General features: G+C 36.6%; 1 protein-coding gene across 4 annotated transcripts in view; it reads right to left on the reverse strand.

The window, feature by feature from the left end:
- The window catches only part of Lingo2 (leucine rich repeat and Ig domain containing 2), a 1,171,857-nt gene that overhangs the window by 692,743 nt on the left and 466,862 nt on the right, over positions 1-12,252 (reverse strand). For 3 of the 4 annotated variants that reach the window (XM_028878475.2, XM_028878483.2, XM_028878480.2), the window contains one exon: positions 6,317-6,397. The gene's annotated coding sequence lies outside the window, so the exon portion shown is untranslated. Of the gene's footprint in view, positions 1-6,316; positions 6,398-8,361; positions 8,377-12,252 lie in introns of those variants that run through there. The other variant, XM_028878487.1, reaches the window with a different exon arrangement.

Consider the following 12,252-nt stretch of genomic DNA (forward strand, 5'->3'; position numbering starts at 1 on the left):
TTCATTTTTTAATATATTTTATTTTATAATTATCTTAATTTCACATATCAGCCACAGATTCTCCCCATCCTCCCTCCTCCCACTCCCCAGCCCTCCCCCCCCAACCCACCTCCCATTCCCACCTCCTCCAAGGCAAGGTCTCCCCTGGGGAGTCATCCCAGTCTGGTAGACTCAGCCAAGGCAGGTCCAGTCCCCTCCTCCCTACACCAAGGCTGAGCAAAGTGTCCCAGATTAGGCCTCAGGCTCCAAAAAGTCAGCCCATGCACTAAGGACAGGTCCCAGCTCCACTGCCTGGGGGCTTCCCAAACAGTTCAAGCTAATCAAATGTCTCACTTATCCAGAGACCCTGGTCCAGTTCCATGAAATTTCCTATTCACTTTACATACCAACCACAGATCCCACCTCTTCACTCTTCCCACCACCCCAGCCTTCTCTCCCAACCCATCTCCCTACCCCCACATTTTCCAAATCAAGGTCTCCCATGGGGAGTCAGCAGAGCCTGGCACACTCAGCTGAGGCAGGTCCAAGCCCCTCCCCACTGAACCAAGGCTGTGCAAGGTGTTCCACTCTAGGCACTGGGCTCAAAAAAGCCTGTCCATTCACCTGGGATGGATCCCGATCCCCCTGCCTGGATGCCTCCTAAACAGTTCAAGCTAAACAACTGTCTCCCATATCTAGAGGGCCTAGTCTAGTCTTATGGGGGTTCCATAGTTATTAGTCCACAGTTCACGGGTTTCCACTAGTGTGACTGGTCATCTCTGCACATTTTCTCATCATGACCTCGTCGTTCCCTGCCGATAGAATCCCTCTTCTCTCTCATTGGTTGGATTCCCGGAGCTCAGCCTGGTGCCTGGACATGGATCTCTACATCTACTTCCTTCAGTCACTGGATAAGGGCTCTATGATGACAGTTAGGATATTCACTAGACTGGTCATCAGAGTAGACCAATCCAGGCACCCTCTCAATCATTGCCAGTAGTACAAGGTGGGGTCATCCTTGTGGATTCCTAAAAACTTCCCTGGCACCCTGCCTCTTTCTATCCCCATGACATCTTCATTTATCATGGTATCTCTTTCCTTGCTCTCCTAGTCTGTCCCTGTTCCAGCTCAACTCTCCCATTTTCTTATGTTTTCAACTCCCATTCTTTGCCCTCCATTAACCCCCCTCCCAGTTTGCTCATGTGGATGTAAGGCAAAGGATAACCAGACTACAACCCACAGCTCCAGAGAAGCTAGGTAGTAAGGAGTGACCTATAAGAGAGACACATAGAGAGCCCAGCGAAAGAGAAGTAGATGAGATCTACATCTGCAATGGTCTTCTTAATGGGGTCACCATCTGAAGAATGGAGAAACCCACACATTAAAATAGTAAATTCAAAGATGAGTTTCCAGCATCTATAACACAAATCAATATGAGTCTACGGCATTGATTCTAATCTGTGTCTCAGTGAAAGTGCTTCTTTAAAGAAAATACAAAGACCTTAAGAGCCTCATTTAAGTCATTGATAAAAACCTTAGCTATATAGATGAACAAAAAGAAATCATATAATTGAGGCAATCATCAGTAAATATTATATCTTGGAACTATAGTGTTGATCAATACTGACTGGAAGAAATGTTGATAAATATATTTTAGGATGAACATTAGAACCCACATATTTGGTCTTCATAATTAAAGAAAAAAACCATAGATTTTTAAACACATATACTTTTGGAAACTCTATGATTACTGAGATGTCCAATCAGAAGGTATAGCCTAGACAGGCTCTCACTATATCCATGCAGAGAATTTGAAGGAAAATCTAAACCAATGCTAACACATTCCTTAGAAGTAAATGATGTTACTCAATACATGAGAAAAGTCTAATTAAAAAGCCAATATCATATCTTGAGCATAGTCCCAAATGACTAAAAATAATAAAGTATTCATAAGAGATTTAAATTTATGCTCTAAATTGAACTAATAGGAAACTAATTGCTACGCTCTAACTCAAGGCTATTGAAATGGCAATGCGTGTAGTTAATGACAAGGTAAGTTATCTTTTCTCCTACTACTACTTACTAAAGAATCTTCAGATGTCATTGAGTAGGCAGTTGCTGTTGTCCCTGCACAGGCTCGTAAATTAAATATGGGCCCTGGATTGAAATCAATAAGGCAGGTAGATGGTTGATGGCATGGGGAGACTCTGCAGTCATTTATTTGTGTCCTACTTTACATATGAATTAAAACATATTCCAGTAACTGATAGAATTAAAACATTTCTACCATTTTTCTACATGGTATAAACTTAAAGATTTTCCTAAAATTAAGATAATATGGACCATCAAAAACCATCATGAAATTAAATGAAACAATCTAATGGCATATGTAAATGTTACTTCTCTGCATAAAAGACCATGAAATAATGAATGATCATTGAGATATGAGCAACCAAATTCACTGTGAGCAGCAGCTGGCTGGCTAAACATACCAAGCAAACAGCTCCAAGCACCAGCAGGGTAGCAAATACTTGTAAGCACAGCACTCAAGGGGTTGAGACAGTATGCAGCCCGGGTAGGCAACATATTGACATACTGTTTCAAAAAAACAAATTTCACCTATGCTAGAACATTGTGTAGTTATATACAATATATGTCAACTTTACAGAGTATGTGCACATTATATGTCAGATACAGCAGGTAGCTATGCTATAGACAAACTCCAGTTTCACAGGAGTTTTTTCCTTTGTAGCTTTTGTTACTTAAAGTAAACCCGTATAATTCTATTTTAAATCAAAACCAACCAACCAGCCAAACAACAACAAAACCAAACATTTTCATTCTGGGTCATACTCAAGTACTCTGGGCCTGTTTTAGAAACATAGATACAAATTTTAACCTCCTCTAACTTGACTTTACCATATTGACAGAGAATTTCCACCACCTCAAACAATTTAGAACAGTATTCTACAAACAACTAAATTTAATCTTTTGAAATTTATATTGCTTCATTATTGTGTCTGCTCTGGGAATTTGCTTTCAAATACATGCACTTTTATTATGTAGAATTTTCTCTTGTACACCTTTATACCAGTTTGGAATAAAATATAGTTTTATAAACTGCTGATAGACTTCTGATAGAAACAATGTTCAAACTGGGTCTGACCTGAAAGCCTCCTTCCTTTAGTACCAGAGGGTTCTATACAAATTTTCAGTGGGAAAGCAATCTATATTCCTACCTAACTGTGGCACCTATGAACAACAATGTCTAGAAGAGCAAAATGTTACCAAAGCTGCAATAATGACACTCATATCTTGGCAGCTACTGACTGCTGTCTAATTAGACTTAAAGGCCCACTCAACAAGAGGGAAATCATGCCTGGTACTGGAAACCTAGCCAACTGCCCAGGATAATGAGATCATCGTGAGTCTTAGAGAAAAACCTACTATTGTCAAAGACTAGTATAATTCCTAACTACATTATAAAACTTACCTTATAACTATAGATATGATCTCTCACCTCTCACCAAAGAAGCTTCTCTTTGCAGCATGCTGAGATTATTACAGAAATGCCCAACTGGTCGAAATCAGAGATCAACTGATTGCATGGTACCAAGCTCCAGTGGCTCTATCTACAGGACAACTGTTTCACAAAAGACTGAGGATGGCAGTGAGATTAATCTAATGCTTAGAACAAGTCAAGGGATGTAGCATCCATCTTTTCATCTCTCTTTGATGCAAACTTTTATTAAAATGGAAGTTGTCAGTGCTGGAAGGATTTGCATAAGGATTTGATATATTTAAAACACCACTTCACAAGCAAATGGAATTTTAATGTTCAAAGTAACTTCTAGTAATTCCATAAAGTAATAATTTGCATTCACTTTCAGCTTGTCAAAATATAATATCCTCGCAACTATGTACTGTCAAGGCACATCTGAAAACAGTGGTGATTTTTTGTTTTGTTTTCAGGATCAGAGATAGCTTTAAAGCTTCCATAAATTCAAGCAAGAAGAAGAGGTTAATTCATCAGGATTACTAAAACCCACAGTAAGCTCTGTGAAAGAAGAGGCTAAGATATATTCCAAGGAGCAATTACGTTAGATTGTGTCTTTGAATCATTTCAAATTTATCATATTTTAAGTGCCATTAAATATTCTTTTCTGATTGTAAGAACTTTGTAAATGACAGATAGTTTATGAAGAACAAATTAACAGCAACCCTGAGCCTTTTCTTATAACTGTCAATTCTTCCTCTATTACCCCATCCAACTTAACATAATGGACAGCATTGTAAAATGGAAGCTGTATGCCTTGGTATAAAGCTGAAGTTTTGAGTTTGTAAGATTTAAATTTAATCAATGATACCTTTATTTTTGTTAAGACCATTGAATACATTTTGTCTTCAAGATTTCATGTTTTACTTCTGAGCAAAAATTATCTAATTATTCTTTTCTTGTCCTTTACGTTCCTCTTCTTTCCCACTCTCCTTTCATCCTTCCCTCACTCCATCCCTTGCTCCCTCCTTCCCTCCACCCTTTCTTTTCTTTCTTATTTAGGTCTGTATTTCTGTTCAGGAGCAGTGTCTGTTTCCTCTCCCTCCAACCTAGTCTCCTATACTGATATGAACTTATGTATTTGTGTGTAATCACTGTTTAAAGTAGGTAGAACACCCATATATATACCATCCTTACCTTTATACTATTATTGGTCTGAGATATATGGTGCAGAGTAGAAACAGGTATATCTTTCATCTGTAAAACTTTTTATAAGAAACTTTTCTGTGAGTCCTGTATTTTGATTTTTTTCACAAGGGCAGAGTTGGTAGTCTCATACATCTTCCTATACTTAAGTTAAATGAGAAATTTCTTTTTATCTAAATTTATTTTTACTTTTAATTTTCCAGGTTTTTGACACAAGCCTTTAATATTGTAGTACTGGCTGATCTTGAACTCACAATATTCCTACCTCAGTTTCTTGAGTACTAGGCTTACAGGAATGTACCTCCGATATCCATAACAGATGTCTTATTTTCCCACTAATCCTTATTTCCATACTCTTTTCATTCTAAGTTTAGGTGTATAGACAAAAGTAGACAATACAATGCACGTGTTTCATTTCAACATCAAACAACAGAAAAGAAGCACACACATTTGTATGTGAAATTTGATGCAGACAAAACATTATAAAGAGAGAGCAAAGACAGCTAGAAATGTGGGCAAGAGTTTCAAGAGAAGGCTATCTGCACTACACAAATACAGAACACTGAAGAAATGGCTACTAGGACTTAGGAGAGCAGGAGTAACCCAGTTTTAACTTTAAATTTCCTTTACAGGCCCCTGCACATGCACTGTATCACTAGACAAAGCATAAACATTCATAAAGGTACATCTTCAGGCATCAGACATTATATGCAACTTTGTTCCTTTTCATACATTCTTATGATATATTTTGACCAAATTCCTCCCATTTCCTCCCCCGCAGTTCCTCTCTTTACACATGCCCTGCCACTTTTCTTTCCCATTTATGTGTTCTCTGTTTTTAAAGCTCACTGAGTCCACTTAGTATTGCCTTATGTGCATGGACATGGGACAATTTATAGATAGTGTTTTAGCATCTGCATGCCCCAAAAGAAGTGTCTCTCCCTCACCTAGAAACCATTAACTGTCAATGTCTCTTCAGCTAGGGATTGGACTCCATGATCTCTTCCCCATCTGTGCTGTCAGTGGGTCTGGCTGAATTGAAAGTTTTATGCCTGCAGGCACAACTGACTGTAGTTCACAAGTGCAGTGGTGGTGTCATGTCCAACAAATATTTCATTTCAGATACTGACTGCCTCTGACTCATAATTTTTCCATGCTTCTTTCATGACAACCCCCAGGGCCTTGGGGGTAAAGATCTGATAGAGCCATGTAGAGCTGATCACTTCACTGTCTCTTATTTTCTCCACCGAGCTTGACCAATTGTGGAACTCTGTATTAATCACCATCTTCTTCCAAAAGAAATGTCTCTGATGAGGGTTGAGAGTTGCACTAATCTATGGGTATGGTTAAAGGCACTTGCCAACAAGTTAGATGACCTAAGTTCAATCCCCAGATTCTATATAGTCAGAGGTTAGGTCAGAAGATAGGCATACAAAAATACATAATTTAAAAAAATAAAAAAGATGGCAGAGTATAACCCTTGAATATGTTAAAATTTTCATAAAGGACACTAAACAAATATGAACAGAATCCAAGTAGTCTACAATATGTTATATAAAATACAGGAGTTTAACAAATTTTAAGATGATATTCACTTTCATCCCCAAAACACAACAAAATAGTCTCAATGTTTACCTTATACACTTAAAAATCCACAGAACAGCTTAGAAGCTCCAGGAACTCATGATGCTGTCGTCCCATGTCACTCTTCAATTCCTATAAATAAATGGAAGAAAAAATTATGTTCAGAGCAATATATAACTGTGTACAATGACGGTGATTAGCCATAAAATTTTATTATCTTTCTACACTGCCACTTAAAAAGTGCTTCAAAGTGTATTGCTGTTATTATGGCTTTTGTTAAATTGCACAATATAGCAATGGAAATTATGTCTGTCGGAGATTTCCAAGACACTCAAATAGAGTCCAGATTATAAAGCACCACAAAGAAAACCCACATTCAATTACATGTATTATCTTGAGAGAGGGTGTTGTACTACACAAACAAGCATTTGTAATTGAGGTTTTTTCTTACTCTACATACATTACTATATAAATATTTTTCTCCATGATGCAGAGGGATTTGGCTCCTTGTTTAGAATGATTACTTTAACTAGATTTTTATTAAGATTTTAATTCATATCTCATAATTTCTCTGTACAAGATACATAAAAATGAAAATAATAGTCATCATTATAGGAATTAATTCACTTGGTAATATATACCTAGCATACCAGCTTATCAGACAGATGGCTCTCATTCCCTTTACTTGTGAATCTCCTATAGGAAATTATGGAATGTCAAGTATGTATAACTGATAAGATGAAATGATAGACAGTAATCTGCAGTGAGACTCCAATAATAATTCAGATTAGATTTTAATTTTTATAGGAGAAACCATTTAAAAATACTTACTAAAAGCAAATTAAAATGATCATTAAGATGCATGGGGCTTTGTTGTTGCCTTGTATCATTGCTGGAACTCCATTCATCTGTGACCCTAATGCTGGCAGCAAGGACTGGGGAGAAAGTTGTATCCAAGGTGTTTGCTGGTTGTCCAGCTATTTGCTAAACAGCAAGTTCCAACAAGGTTCTCTGAGAGACTGTCTCAAAAAATCAGGTGGTATCAGTAAGGAAAACACCCAGCATCAGTCTCCAACATTTACACGAGCAGCTTGATTCTGGGGAGATAATTCAGTGAGCGAGAGATAATGTGCTTGATGACAAGCATAGAGAACTCAGTTTGCATGCCTGTTTCTTCTAAGAACGAGATATGTGCACAATACTTTCCAAGAGCGTTATTGTGTGATGTATATCAGAACACAAACTCTAAGTGGAAGGTTAGATGCTCCAAAAAACAAATAAATAAATAAAAATTTTAGTTTGTTATTATATTTAAAGATTACAGAGCTATGTGTGGTGGCACACAACTTTGATACCCAACACTGAGATGGTTTAGGTGAGAGGTTTAGGAGTTTGAGGCAAACCTGTGATATATAATCAAATCTTGTCAAAAAATATAAAACAAAATAAAAAATTATATTTGACATCTTTATTGTAGATGGAATGTATATTGTATTTGCAATTTGCTGTCATGTTTTAACTTTTAGTAAGCAATCATTTTAATTTAGAGGCATTATTGTTCAACAGATATGAAAAATAGATTATGGCAATAAAATAAATAATATAAATGCAAAAGAAGCAATCAGACCACAGGCATTAAACAAAAATTAAGTTACCAACACATAAATTTTAGAAGAGAAAGAAAAATCCAGATCAGATACATTGACAAGACTGGAACAAACATGGGTGTTTGTAGGGTGGTTTCTGAGTGGCAGTTGAGGAGTCTCAGCAGAAATAACTTCAGTTTCACTAGGCTGACAATAGAATGTATAAGCAACCAAATCTCAAACTATGATTCTCTAGCAGCAAACCAAATGTGAAGCAATGTTGCAACAGTCTGCTTTATAAGATAATGAGCAGGATTAGAAGCCTATCCAGCAGGCAGGACTTGGTTATGTTATACATGCATTAGGTCTTTCCCACTAAAATTATTTCAAAATAAAGGAGATGGGCATTGGCAATCAAATATACATCTTCAGAGTAAAGAAGAGGAAAAATAGGAAAATCCAGTTTAATAAGAATTGGAGGATGTAATTTAACTGAGTTGGTTTAAGAACCACAACAAGAATAAACAGAATTATGCACTTAGAATTTTGATAGAAATAAACAATTCAAAGTGAAGGATAATATTTTGAATACAAAAAGATGGTGATTTAGTAGTCAGAAAATACATCTGAGATATATATAAAATATGTCTGGGGCCTATCCTGAGACACTTTGCTCAGCCTTGGTGTAGGGAAGAGGGCACTGAACTTGCCTCGGCTGAGTTTACCAGGCTGGGCTGAATCCCCAAGGGAGAACTTGCCTTGGAGGAGGTGGGAATGGGGGGTGAATTGAAGGGGAGGACTAGGGGGTGGGAGGAGGGAGGACTGGGGAATCCATGGCTGTTATGTGAAATTAAGTTAATTATAAAATAAAAATATTTCTTTTTTTAAAGGAATAAATGTTCCATCCTTTCACTTAAAAAATATATCCAAATACGTAGCATGGCCAACAAAGTCACACTTGAATCAGTCCCTTATAAAGCAAACTATGGATAGCCAATTTCACAATCAGGATCTTGCTGTAGTGATTTTGATAAAAAATAACATTAAAGGGGAGTGATAGTAAGGTTCTGCCAATAACTGAAAAATTGATAGTTTTCATATTGTAGTTAATCCAGACTTGGCTACTATTCAAACAAAGAAGACCCTACTCAGGAGTCTATAGAGTTGTACAATTGGATTTATATAATGAAAACTATTATTTTATTTCTTGAAGACAATGTGTAGAGTAATAATTACAGATAAGAAAAATGTCACATTACTCAAAATGTAGTGAATTAATCTTTTAGGTTTGTGGGCATATGTTCAAGAATCTTTGAAAACACATGAGAAAGAATGATCTCCCTTCTCTTTTAAAAGGGAAAACAAATATTGCAAGTGACTGGCCCTAGGTAAAGAGCCCATGGTTATACATTTTCATCTATACATTTACAGCTGATTCAGAGGGAAACATAAATTTTTTTTGTTTTGAATGAATGGACTTAAAACAAAACCTCCCAAACACTCTTTTTTTTTTTTCTACAAATAAATCTAACTTTTCTCAGACATTATTTCAAGATAGGAAAGCTAGAAACATTTTATTTTTCATAGCAAAAATACACTCTGGCCTCTTCTCTCAAAAAGTTGAGAATTATCTTATTATTGATATTTTCTTCACCATATTTATATTCTTTCACAGTAGGGTAGGACATACACAGAAAGAATGAAGTTTCAGAGTTCATGATGGAAAAACATTGTGAGCAGTGCATTCCTGGGATGATGGAGGAAGGCTACCTGTGAGCAGTGCATTCCTGGGATGGAGGAAGAAGGCTAACTGTGAGCAGTGCATTCCTGGGATGATGGAGGAAGGCTACCTGTGAGCAGTGCATTCCTGGTATGATGGAGGAAGGCTGACAGTGAGCAGTGCATTCCTGGGATGATGGAGGAAGGCTCACAATACAGCAGTCTCTAAGGAGCGTTTGACTGATTGCAGTACCACAAGAGGAGGTACACTGACAGTCGACTTGGATTTCTTCTGAGAGAAACAATGCCTCCATCTACGCTGGGGATAGACAGCTCACTCAGTGACCAATGAGTGGTTAGATGGTGTCTGCATCTTCTCTACCTTTGTTTGTTTCCTTTTAGACCCAATAATTTGAAAAGGAGAAATGATGACCTCTGTATGAGCTACCTATGTCTTCACTGTTTTATAAACAATATTTCAGGTTCAGCAAGATGCCTGAGTGGGTGAAGGCCCCTGCTACCACACCTCTAGACCTGAATTAGATCTCAGGCCTCATGAGGTGGAGGGAGAGAACTGACCACAACAGGTTGTCTTCTAATCTCCACTTGTGGGCTATGGTATGTGTGTACCTGCACACCCACATACCCACACACCCACACCAACACAGGAGGGCTCAAAATAAATAAAATACAAATGAAACAAAACATTATTTAGTTTATTCAGTATAAGGTAAGTCGTAGGGAATATTACAGATCACCTTACTATCTGAAGCACATAATGTTATCCCATAATTATCTCAAGATGACATGTTATACAGTCAACATTATCTCCATAGTACCATGGGTAGATAGCTATGGTCAGAAAACTGGAGGGAATAAATAGGAAATTGAATATAATGGTGCTTAACCAAGTTTGAAACCTATAATCAGAGCAGCAGACCAGATACAGATGATTTCATGTTTATTATCAACATTTCACAGTTATTAAACAAGAGGGAAATTCTGAATGAAAGTTTTCCATTTCTTGTGGTTGGTGTTTTGACCCTTTCTTAAAAGGATGGTATTAAAATGAAAGGCAGCCTAGTTCTGTAATTAATGCTAGACTAGAAGATTCATAAAAATCTAATATTTTAAATAGGTAACATTCACATAAAATTAAAAGATTTAATTAATATGATATTTCTAGCAAATTGATGCCGTAGAAGTGATATTTCCTCAGGACATAAATATTCAAAATTATTTTTCATTAAGATAGATAAAATTGAATATGCTATTACTTTCTTCTTAATTCTAGTAAACCAGTTAAGTAATTTTCAACCTACACCACAAAATAACTAGTCTAATACTAAAAATTAAAATATATAATTTATAATTTACTGAATCAACCCAGGGATATTTCTTATCTACAACTACAGATCAAAAGGAAGATAGAAGAAAGAAGAAAGTACACTCACATGTTTTGATTGAGTTACTCACTAGAAATTTTAATATTGAAAGCAAATATTTCAAAAAAGTTTAGAAAAGTCCAGTGACAGTACTGATTAATTCTCTCTACAGTTTCCACTTAAAGCACATCGCCAGAAGTCTATTGAAAGAGACTCTTGCACTTTTACAATACCCAGGTCTACTTTAGCATGAAATGCACACTGCCTGTTCTTCAATAGAAAAAAAGGGAAACCTCAAAACAGGCATTTTTTATGCTTTATTTCAAGTTGCCTGGTTTTTTAACTGCTTTGTTTGGGGACTCCCAGCTGAGAGATGAGGACTTCACTCCAGACTGCTTTGGTGGCATACACTTTCTTTGTTCATGACTTTCTTAGAGATACACCTGCTAAGGATATCCATATTTTTATTCGCTTTAATCTTTCAAAACCCTAGAGTTGGATGCAATGCACTGGTGTCTTTTTATTAGGTCAATCAAGTTAAAACTTTTTATTCTGCTTAAAGTTTTGAAAGTTAAAATTCTACTACAGCTATAATGTTTGGCAATTGATCTACATGCTTTGTTTGGAATAAAATTATGAATTCTCTTTCTCTCTCTGTCTCTGTCTCTCTCTCTTTCACACACACACACACACACACACACACACACACACACACACACAAACACACACACACACAAATTTTCAAGCCCTAGAAAGAGTTATATAATAATTAGTGAATAATTTCCATATGCCAAGCTCTGTTTTAATGCAGCTATTTGCTAAGTTAATTCTCAGAACAATCCAAAGATATTATTTTTTTCTCTTCCCATTGATACCACTGAGGGGCACAGCACAACTTTTAACCAAGGTATAGACAGATTTACTGAGAAAATAACAGACCTAGGCTTGAAATAAAACAGTGGTCCCAATAACTTGAGTTATTAACAACTGCTCCTTTCCCTGATGGAAGGGAACCTGTAATAGATATCTAACAACTGCACAGTTGATCCTTAGCCATCTTAACCACACTTAAATAATGACAACAAACTGAAGTCATAAATAAGCATACAGGATGATAGAAGCAGTTTAGTGAAAATGATAGCGATGAACCTTTCTGGAGACATGAACCATTCCTGTTCAGTATATCCACAGTATCTAGTATTACACTAAACATGTACCAAAACTGTGTGTAAAATCATTGTTGTATAGTGACTTAATGAAAAAGAAAACATCAGAGTTAGCAGCTTTACCATTCTCA

Source organism: Peromyscus leucopus, chromosome 2 (assembly GCF_004664715.2).
Source record: "Peromyscus leucopus breed LL Stock chromosome 2, UCI_PerLeu_2.1, whole genome shotgun sequence".
NCBI classification, from domain to species: Eukaryota; Metazoa; Chordata; class Mammalia; order Rodentia; family Cricetidae; genus Peromyscus; species Peromyscus leucopus.